The sequence below is a fragment of the Lissotriton helveticus genome, chromosome 8 (genome assembly GCF_964261635.1).
Source record: "Lissotriton helveticus chromosome 8, aLisHel1.1, whole genome shotgun sequence".
NCBI classification, from domain to species: domain Eukaryota; kingdom Metazoa; phylum Chordata; class Amphibia; order Caudata; family Salamandridae; genus Lissotriton; species Lissotriton helveticus.
Window position 1 is genome coordinate 188386880 of NC_136069.1, and position 13182 is coordinate 188400061.

At 45.1% G+C, this 13182-nt stretch overlaps 1 protein-coding gene across 3 annotated transcripts in view; it reads left to right on the forward strand.

The window, feature by feature from the left end:
- HLCS (holocarboxylase synthetase) overlaps nt 1–13182 on the forward strand; it is a 940243-nt gene that overhangs the window by 877876 nt on the left and 49185 nt on the right. The gene's annotated exons all lie outside the window — the stretch shown is intronic.

The window sequence follows — 13182 nt, forward strand, 5'->3', positions numbered from 1 at the left end:
GTCTCCTTGGTCTTGTTAATCCTCCACAGCCGGCCAACCGTAGGTTAGCGGCGATAGCTTTAATGTTAGAAAAATTGAGGGTGGCTATGCACTGGGTAAAAACAGTTCCTAAATTTGATCAGTGGTTAAAAGACATGGCATACTGCAGAGATAACAAGATCTATACACTGAGGAACTCCCTCGGGCTTCGAGGCCCAAAGATATATGGAGTACGTTTACCACATACCTTGTGACATTGTCAGCTGGGTCCTAACATGACACGGACACTACCTCCTCCAACCAAAATCACACAACAGTAGCAAATCTGATTGTATTGTATGTAATAATACATGATAATTACAATCTTTAAACTGTATAGATGACACTGGTGTTGCCTTTGTTTTGTACAGCTGAAAACTTTAATAAAAAGAAATATATATATGAGCATGGGCTTCTTATACAAATGTTATTAAAATACATTCTTCACCCCACACATTTAAAGATCCTCATTCACAGTGAGAATAATTGTGGCCCAATTGCACGTTACTTGGAGAAATTGCACTAGATTTATTATTAGCGGATGCGCGCCTGTAATGCAGAAAGCTTTGATTGCACGCTGTATATGACAATTGCACTGGCGCTTGTTTTTAGAAATACTTAGAATATTACCTTAACTGATCTCGTTTTTATCTTGCTCTTGCCTGCGACATTTGCAAGATTTTAAACTCTGCATAGCAGTTTTTTTTGCACGATCTTGTTTTATTATCGTTTTACCTGAATCTGACACCTCTTGCTGCTTCTCTGTTCCTGTCGCCCTCCCCGATCCACCACGGGTGACGTCCCGATTGAGTGGAGGGAGGTATAGGCGCCCTCCGGTTTTGGGGAGATAAGCGGTCTAGTGGCCACTTTCCCCCCAAATAAAAAACGGATGCCCTGCTCGACGCGCAGCGGGCTCGCGCGCCAAAGGCAAGCCCGTCTGCGCTCGGCCGGGACTAGGGGCCACCAATCCTGGCCAAAATTTCACATACCCTCAAAAGCTGCTATGTTATTCCTCCGAGCAGTTGCTGAAATATCGTGGCTCCTCTCTTGTTTATTTATTTATTTATTTATTTATTTATCCATTTATAGAGCGCCTGGTTACACCAACGGTGTGTCCCCACTCTGAGACTCAGAACAAGGTACTAAGGAGAGAGAAGACGTCAGCTGTTACACCAGTCAATCGACGTATGATGATCTTTCCTACTCGTCCTTTTTATCAAACAGCCACGTCTTTATTTGTTTGCGGAATCTACTTTCCCACGTCTCTGTTCTCATATTCATTGGAAGGATGTTCAAGGTCTTGGCTGCTAGGTATCTAAAATAACGACCCCCTATCCTGGCTCTGTAAATTCTTGGTATAGTGACCATAGATTTGTGCATAGATCTTAGATTTCGTCCAGGGGTATAATGGGTTAGTAATGGTTGCAAATATTTTGGGCTGTTTAATGTCAAAATGCGGTGGCAGTAGCACATTGCCTTGAAAAACACTATTTTTTTCCTATTGGTAGCCAGTGCAGTCCTACCAGTGCTTTCTTCATACTATTTTTTTTTGGTAGTCTAAGCACCAACCGGGCAGCCGCGTTTTGAACTCTCTGTAATTTTGCTAGTCTTTTCTTTGTGGCCCCCAGGTATAGCACGTTACCGTAGTCCAGTTGGGAGGTAATTACGGCATGTACTATCGTTTTTCTCGCTACGGGCAGGAGGAGATCAATGATCTTTTTCAGGGTTTTTGTGGCTCCATAGCATTTGCCGGCCACTTTCCTGATCTGCTTGTCAAATGTCATCTTGTCATCGAACCAGATTCCTAGGTTTTTAACTTCTGCCTTGTGGGTGGGTACTATGCCTAGAGATTCGGGCCACCATGCGGAGGACCAGATGGTGGGTGCCTTACCCACAATCATTACTTCCGTTTTGCTTTCGTTTAATCGAAGGCAGTGGTTGGACATCCACTCTGCCACATGTGCTAGACATTCGGAGAAACGGATTGCAACTTGCTCTTGATTTTGAGACAGCAGTACAATCAGCTGCGTGTCGTTCGCGTAGGATACGATTGACACATTATATTGCTCTACTTGTTCTGCCAGCGGAGCCACATACAGATTAAAAAGCGTTAGGCTCAAAATTGAGCCCTGTGGTACTTCCTGTGCTAGTGGAAAAGTCTTAGATAGGTTTCTTAGTTGTGACATTTGAAAACTCCTTCCGGAAAGGAACAATGTCATCCATTTCAGTGCCCTACGTCTGATGCCACAGGCTTCAAGTCTTTGTTGAATTAGTTTATGAGATACGGTATCAAACGCCGCACTGAGATCCAGCAGGATCAGTGCTGCCGTTTGTCCCCAATCTGCCTGCTTCCTCAGTTCTTCTGTAGCTAGTAGAAAGGCTGATTCTGTTGAGTGGGCCCTTCTGAAACCTGACTGAGAGGGGTGTAACAGGTTGTTTGAGTTAATGTGTTCTGTCAGTTGTTTATTAACGATTTTTTCAGCGATTTTAGCTACGAAAGGAAGTAGTGAGATTGGCCGTAGGTTCTCTAGCACGGTACTAGCAATTGATGGTTTCTTTTTCAGTGGTTTAACAATGGCCTGTTCCCATTTGGCGGGGACCATACCTTGTTGGAAGGAGCGGGAAATAATTTTTGAAATATGTGGCATAATCACGGTTGCTCCCTCCATTATAATTCCTGGTCGGGCTGGGTCCCAGGGTGATCCTGATTTTATGCCCTTAGCTGTAGCTGTCAATTCTGTTAGTTCTGGGATACAGAATTCATCTAGAGCGGTCCATGTGGTGTTTATTTGCTCGAGATAAATTTGGTTACTTCCTTGTCTAGCTTCTGCTGGGAAGGAATCATACATCTTTTTAACGTTCTCTAAGAAAAAAGCTGCTATCTTATTGCAGCTCTCTACAGATGCTTTAGTGTCCTCATTATCTACTGGTGTTTTCAGAGATTTTAGGATAGTGAACATTTCTCTCAGGGCATTTTTAGCTTTCTTTATACTGTCTGTGTAGAAGGTGCATCTGGATTGCTTAATCAGTGAGTGATAGTCTTTTAATTCTTCCCTGTAGATCTTTTTGGCCTGGCTACAGTATTGCTTCCTCCATTGACGTTCAAGTTTCTTACATTTTGCTTTAACTTTTTTCAGATTATCACTGAACCAAGGGGCAGTTGCTTGTTGTCTCGTAGGTATCCTCGTGCTCCAAGGGGCTATCTCGTCTAGTGCCTCTGTGATTCACAAATCCCACTCGTTATTTGCTCTGTCAGCTTCCTCATCTAATGTGGGGGGGTTCTTCATTAGAGCCTGCTGGAAGGTGGTGGAATTGAAGTTATTCCATTTCCTGGTGGTAATTGCCTTTGTTTGTGAGTGTGATTTTTTCCTAGGAAGTGGTGTTTTAAAGGACACTAGGTGGTGGTCCGCCATGGTATGGGCCATGGTGACTCCACCTTTAATTCTATAATATTAGTAAAAATAGGGTCTAGAATATGACCCTTTTGATGTGTTGGAATTTCTACTTTTTGTACCAAGTTTAGTATTAGAAGATCTTTGCAAAGTGCATCGATATCCTGATTCAGTTTATTGTCGAAATGTATATTCCGGTCTCCCAGTACTAGAAATTTTTTATACCTTAGGGCGGGGTATACTATCTTCTCTTCCAGACTCGCTATGAATTGTGTAGCTGGGCCTGGTGGTCTATATATCAGAAATCCAGTTATTGAGGTGTCTTCTGCGGCCCTGATCGTGAAGAAGAAAGCCTCACACTGTTCTAAGTCTGCTTGTTTTATTTCACATTTTATTGTGGAAACGTGGATTATGGCGATCCCGCCCCCCACTTGGCCAACTCTATCCTGCCTTACAAGCCTGTACTCTCTTGGAATGGCATCCAAAATGTCTGGTGTGGAGTTTTCGTTAAACCAGGTTTCGGTTAGGAATAGGACATCCAACGATCTTTCTCTTAGTAGATCGTGGATCTCATGTTTGTGTTTGGCCATTGTGTACTTATACTTAAATACACGTTCATTTGTAAAACACCAGGCTGATCTTTCTTCTTCTTATCGATGAAAGCCCTGATATCCTTCTAATTACCGAGACTTGGCTGACTGATGATTCTCTCCCTGACATCCTGGCAGCATTGCCCACGACTACTATATGCTCAATATTAACCGACCCTCGGGTCGCGCTGGTGGTGAGGTAGCAGCTGTCATACGAAAGGAGTTTAAAATCATCTCTACGTCCTCTCTCACCCTCACCGGTGTAGATAATCTTACCATCAGTCTTGAAACTGGGGAGGGAGCTCTTACCCTTATTGTTCTCTATCACCCCCCCCCCAATCTATGCCTCTGTTCCCTGTCGCTTTTAGCGAACAGCTAGCCAACTTGATTACTTCATCTGCCCGAGTCGCTATCTTTGGCGACTTCAACTATTGGTACAATTTTAGCGACGCTGGCCCTCATGCGTCCGAGCTGTTTGAAGTCCTTTCCAACCTTAACCTGACTCAACTTGTCACTTCTCCCACCCATATCAGGGGCCACATCCTAGACCATATTTGGACCCATAACCTTACGCTCTCCTGCCCTGTGATCACTCCTTGTATCTGGTCGGACCACTATATGATCGACACCGCGATCACAGTCAGGGGTCGTGTAAAGGTCCCTCCTATGGTGGGCGGAGTCGCTCGTAAATGGAGCACCCTTGACTCTCAAGGCTTCCTCTCCTTCTTGGCTGAGACTCGCCCTCCGTCGCGTAGTGTCGCGACTGTCCACACACCGGAGGATGACTTCTCCAGTTGGGTTACTAAAGCCAGCGACCATTTCGCCCCCCTTTCCAGATTCCCTCGCTCCCGGCACAGCAAATCACATAGGTGGTTTAATACCACCTTTAAAACTCAGCAACTCGAACTGCGCCAGTTGGAACGTAGGTGGAGACGTAACTACTCGCCCACTGATAGAGAGGTATATGTCGCTGCACGGAAAAAATATAAAAGTGCAATTATAGCAGCGAAATCCTCACATATCTCTGAAAGAATCCTCATTGCCCCTAACAAGTCCAAGGAGATTTTCAGAGTCATGAGTGAGCTCACGTCTGATGCCAGAACCCTTCCCTCTCAGGCCCCTACCCAAGAGTCCTGCAACGCCTTAAATAGTTTTTTCACTGAAAAAATTATCAAGATCAAGAATACTATTCCTTCCTCCTCCCCGCTGCCATATCAGTTTCCTCTCCTGGAAACCCATTCTCACTGTCACATTTCCCCCTCCTTGACCCTGTCACCCTGACTAAACTCGTTGCCCGAGTCAAATCTGGTTCGCCCAATGACTGTTGCCCCCCCTCTGTCTTCCACGACATTTGCCTGGCTTTGCCGGATTGCATTTTGCCTCTGTTAAATACCTCCCTTGAGACGGGCACGGCACCCGACTCCTTCAAGGAGGCTGTCTTGGTGCCCTTGCTGAAAAAACCTGGAGCCGACCCGGCAGACCTTGCCAACTACCGGCCCATCTCCCTTTTGCCCTACCTGTCCAAACTTTTGGAGGCACATGTCACCAGCTGCCTCTCTCATTTTATTGAGTGTTCCAACCACCTCAAACCTAATCAAGCCGGTTTTAGACCAGCCCATTCCACCAAAGCTGTGATACTGGCAGTTATGGACTCTCTAAGGGGTAATGCCGATAGAGGGGCGCCTCAGGCGCTCGTCCTATTGGACCTGTCGGCGGCGTTCGACACGGTGGACCATAACATCCTTCTCCACCGTGTCGAGCAGGCCGGCATTCGGGGCCTTTCCTCTGCCTGGATCAAATCTTTCTTGTCGGCTGAACCGAGGCGGTCCGTTTAGGCCCTTTTACGGCCGCTAAGGAACCATCCACCTGCGGAGTGCCCCAGGGTTCATCCTTGTCCCCTTTGCTTTTTAATCTCTATCTCCAACCGTTTATCCACTCTTTGAAGAGGTGGGACATCAGCGTCTTCAACTATGCGGACGATCTGCAAATTATCTTCCCCCTCAACACTCCCAAAGCAGCTCTCGATTGTCAAGTGGTTATGTTACACGTCCACCAATGGATGAATAATAACCAACTCAAGCCGAACCCGGGGAAAACAGAGCTAATCCTCCCGGGTAACAGCCCCATTCATTGGGGCCCACAGTTTTGGCCGGTGGAGCTTGGCTCCCCGCCTGTTCCGGCTAAGTCAGCAAAAAGTCTCAGGATTATCATTGACACAGAGCTCTCCTTTAAGCCCCAGGTGGGTACCACTGTGTCATCATGTATGTTCCTGCTAAGAAAAATCAGGAAAGTCGCCCACCTCCTTACATCTGAGGCTCTGATACAAGTCCTGATCGCCCTGGTGCTTTCCCGCCTGGACTTCTCAAATTCCCTGTACTTTGGCCTGCCCAAATTTCTTCTCCACAGGCTCCAAATTGTGCAAAACCAGGCGGCTAGACTGGCCTATAAAATCCCGAAGTGGCAGGCTGCGAAACCGTTACTTCGCAAACTCCACTCGCTGCCGGTTGAACAGAGGGCTGCCTTTAAGATCGGCTGCCTGACATTTAAAGCTATGTCCGGGACTTCTCCCATTTTCCTTAAATCCCTGATTTCCCTCTATCGTCCGGCACGCAACCTACGGTCTTCTTATCGTCAGCTTTTAGTCGCTCCCCCAATCAAGCTAAAAAAATTCGGTGGCCGTAGATTTTCTCACATGGCCCCTAAACTCTGGAACCCGCTGTCCCCCCTTCTTAAATCTTCTAACTCCCTTCTTGAATTCAGAAAACTCCTGAAAACTAGTCTTTTCACACAGTCTGGCTAGACTCCCTCCTTCGCACCTCTTAGCACCCAATCAGCGCTAGGAAACTTATGGTGTCAGAGCGCTATAGAAATCCCCCTTAAGATAAGATAAGATCTGCAGTTTAGGAGCGCCATTAGAAGATTGCTTCTGTTTGTTTTATTAACTGCTACAGTTAGAGACATATTGCAGTTCTCACATGTGAGCATTTCCCACTCGGCAGACATTTTATGCTTCCATGCTTCCTCCATAGGTCTGGATAGTGCCCTTAGCTCATCTTCTGAGTAGTGGACCCTGCCTTGTAGCTCAAGATTGAAACGGCCAGGGGTCCTGGCCTCTGGGCTCGTTCGGGTGCAGACGGGCTTGCCTTTGGCGCGCTCGCTGCGCGGTCGCCTGCACATTGTTGTTATGTAGGGAGAGAGCGTAAGGCTCCTCCTCTGCCACTCCCACGGGAAGTGAGGTGCTCCAAGCCCTGCCCTGTGCTTTCCTCAGCCACGTCCTCCACACAAACGGCACACAGCTGGGGTGGACCGGGGCCGGTGAGTCAGCCAGGAAGTCAGGAAGTACAGGTAAACTATCCCATTTGCCTGCTTGTGCTTTTTAAGTTTTTGCGCAAGTTATAACAAACCTTAGTTTGACACAGTTAAAATACGTCGATTTAAAACAGAGTATCAGCAGCGCGCGCCTCTTACTGCTGGTTCAGAGGTCTCAGCGTGGTCGCCTGCACACTGCCGCTTTGTAGGAAGCGAGCGTAATGCTCCTCCTCTGCCACTCCCACCGGAAGTGAGGTGCTCCAATCCCTGCCCTGTGCTTTCCTCAGCCACGCCCTCCACACAAACGGCTCACAGCCGGGGTGGACCGGGGCCGGTGAGTCAGCCAGGAAGTACAGGTAAACTATCCCTGTTGCCAGCTTGTGCTTTTTAAGTTTTTGCGCAAGTTATAACAATCCTTAGTTTGACACAGTTAAAATACGGCGATTTAAAAACAGAGTATCAGCGCGCGCCTCTTACTGCTGGTTCAGAGGTCTCAGCGCGGTCGCCTGCACACTGTCGCTTTGAAGGGAGCGAGCATAAGGCTCCTCCTCTGCCACTCCCACCGGAAGTGAGGTGCTCCAAGCCCTGTCCTGTGCTTTCCTCAGCCACGCCCTCCACAAATACGGCACACAGCTGGGGTGGACCGGGCCGGTGAGTCAGCCACTAAGTCAGGAAGTACAGGTAAACTATCTCAGTTGCCTGCTTGTGCTTTTTAAGTTTTTGCACAAGTTATAACAAACCTTAGTTAGACACAGTTAAATACGGCGTTTTAAAAACAAGAGTTATCAGAGCGCGTCTCTTACTGCTAGTTCAGAGGTCTCTTCCTGACTGTAAGTTACTCCAGCCTATGGAAGATGCCACTAACTGCTCTTGCGGTAATTTGACATTTTGCAAAATACTTTCTAGAGAACAGAGCAGCTCAATACTTGACACCACCCCTTGTTCACAAGCTCACTGTTTTTCCCAAGGTAGCAATCCTTCTAATAAGGTTTTCACTTTTTGGAATATTAACTGTAGCTCTCTTCCAAAACATAAAGCGGACATATTTGACTTTCTAAACAGTGAACATCCAGTTGCCATCTTTCTATCTGAAACGTGGCTGCATATGAGTTCAGGGCCAGATGTGGCTTCTGCTTTACCAACCAATTATGCCATAGTTAGAAAGCATGGAGATCTTGGGAGGGGAGGAGGCATTGTTGTAATTTAAAAAAAAAATCCTACACATGTAAATTGGAAGATTTACCTTTTACGGGCTGTGAGGCAGCCTTATTTAAACTTACTTTGACCCCTCAATTTACATTCTCTGGCATTCTTGCTCATCGGTCCCCCGGACCATCAGGCCCCTGAGCTGAGTCAATTCCGGATGCAATCACTCCTCACCTTCTCTAAGCGGCCAATTTTACTATTTTGGGTTACCTTAACCTTCATCTTGAAAACCCGAATGTTCAATAAGCAGCTCGCTGATCTCTGACCTTGCAGCTATGAATCTGCTGCTCTGCAATAACGGCCCTACGCATACAGCAGGTCCTATTTTCTCTAATCTATCCTATGTTCATTGTTTTCCTGCTCTCCCTCTATGTTGGTCCGACCACTATGCAGTCAAACTTCACTGCACAGTTTCGGTGAACCCAATCACAGCAGTACCTGGAATTCAATCCAAATCCAGGAACTGGGGTAAACTAGATATGGATGCTTTTGATGAACTCTTATTGGATAGTGCCCCCCTATAGATCAGATATCGACCAACTCTTTGGCCACAATACATAACTGGATTCTTAATGCTCTTGATCACTGTCTTCCACCTTCTACTAAAAGATCCTTCAATCATCGTCACCCTGCCCCTTGGTTCACGGAGTCATAAAAAACTGAGAAAACTAAGTGCAAAGCTCTGGAAAGACACTGGAGGAGGAACTACTTACCTGACTCTACACTGAAATATAAAAAATCTTTTAAAGAGTATCAAGCCCGTTGTAAATCTGCTTGGTCTGATTATGTTTCCTCCACCATTTCTAATGCGCAGAATAGTATGCGTACCTTATTTACAACGGTCAAAAAATTAGCTGGTTCTGATACACAGCCTACAACTCCTATTTTAGTTGAACTACAATGCGACAATCTTGCCAACTTTTTTGTAAATAAAGTGGAACAAATACATTTGTCACTTTACAAAACCCAGTTAACGGTCCCTTCTCCACTGACCTTTGTCAGTGAACTTGCCTGCACGGTTGAACCGTTCACTAAGTTAGAATCCTGGGTGCCTCTTGATATTAATTCTTTAGAAAAGATCCTAGGCAGTATTGAATCAGGCTCCCCTTGTGATCTTCTTCCTGTCTCAATACTACAGCAGCTTGATTTACCATCAATGATATTAATCATAGAGTTACTCAATGCTCCTTTACAAGAGGCTACGTTTCCATCCGCCTGGAAGCACGCCATGGTTCTTCCCCTCTTGAAGAAGGCTAATGCCGATTCTGCCCAACCATCAAATTTTAGGCCAATTTCTTTGCTCCCCGTTTACTCTAAAATTCTGGAAAAGCACATAAACCTACAACTAACTCAGTTTATTGAATCCTCCAACTCCTTACATCCCTCTCAGTCTGGCTTTAGAGCCAGTTTTTCGACTGAGACAACTCTCCTTGGAGTTACAGAAATGGTACGACAACGTCTGGACTCTGGGGACACAGTGGCTCTTATATTACTTGATTTGAGAACCCTGTTTGACACAGTATCTCACACCGTGTTAATCAAATCCCTTCAGTCCCTTGGTCTTTCTGGCCCGGCACTTGGTTGGTTTTCATCTTTTCTCGCCAAGCGGGCATTTCAAGTCTTCTCACCTAAGGCTACTTCTAAAATACATTTTTCTCCGCACAGGGTACCACAGGGCTCCATTTTAAGCCCCCTCCTATTTAATATATACATTAAACCTAAGGCAGTGATCGCAGAAGAGGCTGGGCTGTCCCTCTTTTCTTACGTGGACGATACCCAAATTATCTTTTCCCTTTCTTCAGAAGCGTTGCCCGGACCATCAGTTCTTCAGGCCGGTTTGAGTAATATTGCATCTTGGATGCAGGCCAATTTACTCAAACTTAATGGTGAAAAGACTGAGGTCCTGTTCTTGGGTAAAATTAAACATCTCTGGGGCCCCCATCACTGGCCTACCAAAATGGGTACCCTACCCCAGCCCACCCATCAAGTCCGCAACTTGGGATTTATTATCGATGATAAATTATCGATGAAACAGCAGGCAATGAAAGTGGCAGCCACGTGCTTCACCATCTTGAAAGGGTTGAAAAAATCATCTGGATGCTCCCCAGCCATACCCAAAAAATCGTAGTCCAGGCACTTGTGACCTCCAGACTGGATTACGGAACATCCTCTATCTGGGGGCTAATAAGGATGTAATACGGAAGCTACAGGTGGTTCAAAATTCAGCCGCAAGATTGCTTGCCAGATTCCTAATACATCTTCCACCTCTAGCGCCCTGAGAGATCTGCATTGGCTTAGGGTTGAAAGCCGCACCAAGTTTAAAGCCTTGGTATATATGTTTAAGATCAAGGCTTACATTGCACCTCAATATCTGCGAAATCTGGTTCATCCCTATCTACCCTTCCCGTTTGATACCCCCCACTACCCAGGAAAAATTCACGGTTCCCAGAGTCAAACTTACGAGGATGGGAGGTCGCTCGTTTGCTTACTTGGGTCCTTACCTGTGGAACTCTCTCCCCATTGAGATTCACAGTGAAACAATATATGCAAACGTTCTTAAACTTTTAAAAACTTGGTTGTTTGACAAATAATTTTCACTTTTCTGTTTCTTCAGGCCGGCGCTGGGAAACCCTTGTTGAGTAGCTGTGCGCCTTATAAAACAAACCTAACATAACATAACATAACATATTAGAGTCCAAAGATCAAGATCCAACTTATTATTACTGCAGTAAAGCAAAATTGGAATGAGAAAACACCATTCACTGCGTCACAGATTGTATGTTACAGTCACTTTGCAAGGACAAACTATTTATAAGTCAATAGCCTCTTCAATCCAATTTTTTCTAAATGCATAAAATTAACCCCATTCTGATTTTATTTAAATGATATTTGTTAAAACAATTACACATAACAACATGCCACAGCATATACAATATATGTAGATAAGTGAAGTGTAATATTCCGTATACGATGTTTATTGAGGGAGGGAGAGGCATCATGTCCTGTAAAAAAAAGTCATAATACTGTCTGTGTGCCTGCACATATGTAGAATATATGCGAATGAACAGTGTGATATGTTATTTCTCACCATTGTCATGGGAGTGGGCTTGACTCACAAGAGGCAAAGCCTTGAGTGAGTCATGGCCCTCTCCCGTCCCTCAGCAATGGCAATAAGTCGTGGATTAGATTCTGCATGTTTGCATGTATGGTTTATGCCTCAGCATTTGTTTCATGTGTTTTTGTTTTAACAAACGTTATTTATTCAAAACCAGAATGCATCCAGTTTTCAGTAAGATAGATCACATTGAAGAAGCCTCTTCACTTTACTGGACCGTTGCCCACCCCCTTTTATTGTGGTTGTTTTTTACTGTGGATCTGCAGTAACATTGAAAACATTACATTTTACCCACCCCATCCAGGCTGGGCGGGGGGATGGGGGTAATTGTATCCCTACACTGCCTCCCTATGTTTTTACATTTTTCTTTTTTTTCAGGACAGGAAACGGAGTCCCCATTTCCTAAAATGGCTGCCAAACATTGTTTCCCCCATTTGTTTGAGTGCTTTCTCCTTGCTTTTCCCTCATTTTTCACTGCTTTCTCCTTCCCTTTCCCCTTTTTTTGGAGTGAGTACTCCTTTTCCCTAGTTCTCACTGTTTCCCCTTGCTTTTCCCCCTGTTTTGAGTGCCTTCTTGCTTTTCCCTTGTTTTCACAATTTTTTCCTTGCTTTTTCCTCAGTTTTGGGGTTCCTTACCCTTGCTTTCTCCACGTTTCTTTGATTGGAAGCAATTTCTCTATAGTTTGAGTATTGAAGCTAGATTATCCTATCGGTTAAAGGTTACCAAACCTCCAGACACGGATCATCTTTAACTGTCTCAGAAAAGGTCAACTAGATGGAAGAAACGTTATCAAAGACGATAAGAAAAACTGTGCAATCGTATTGCATCATGAGGGAATAATGGACTCAAATACTTGGTCCAGATAGGATTACCGCTTCACAATTGAGAAGAGTTCCCTAGAGGAGCTTTGAGCCTGCTCAGTTTTCCTAGCATAAAAATCACCATGAGTCTATCTTTTAAATCTGCCCCCAGCACAGGGCTCAATTTGTAAAAGAATAAGTGCTGGGCCCCCCAAAATTTTGCGCAGTAGCCCACAGCCAGCGCTTTCAAAAGTAAGGTTGCCAAATACCAAGCCTGTGTTGTGTTGATTCCACCTCTTCCCTCTTTATCCATCACCAGATACTCTCTGTCTCTTTATCTCACTCTTGCTGGTTGTTTTTCATCCCTCCTTTTTCTTTGTCATTGTTTTTTGTCTTTTTCTTACTCCTCCTTTCCCACTTTTGTGTTTTTTGCTCTCTTTCTCTGTGTCAAGGTCTGTTGAGGAAAACTAAATGCCAGTAAATGAGTGCTGGTGAGCTCCACCTGCAGACATCCCCAAAGCACCTGTAGTACACTGCATGGAGTTGATAACACGTCTCAATTCAATTGAGCAGCCATTGGGGCTGCAGATGAGCGCACCAGTGGAACGAAAAAAAAATAGACTACATTTTCCATTGCTTTGTGTGGTACCTGGGCCAAGGTGGTCAGAGAAAATAACCATTTCTTTAAAGTAAAATAAAAGGATCCTTTCTTCACGAGTACAATTTTATTCTTCAATAATGTGCTTTATAAA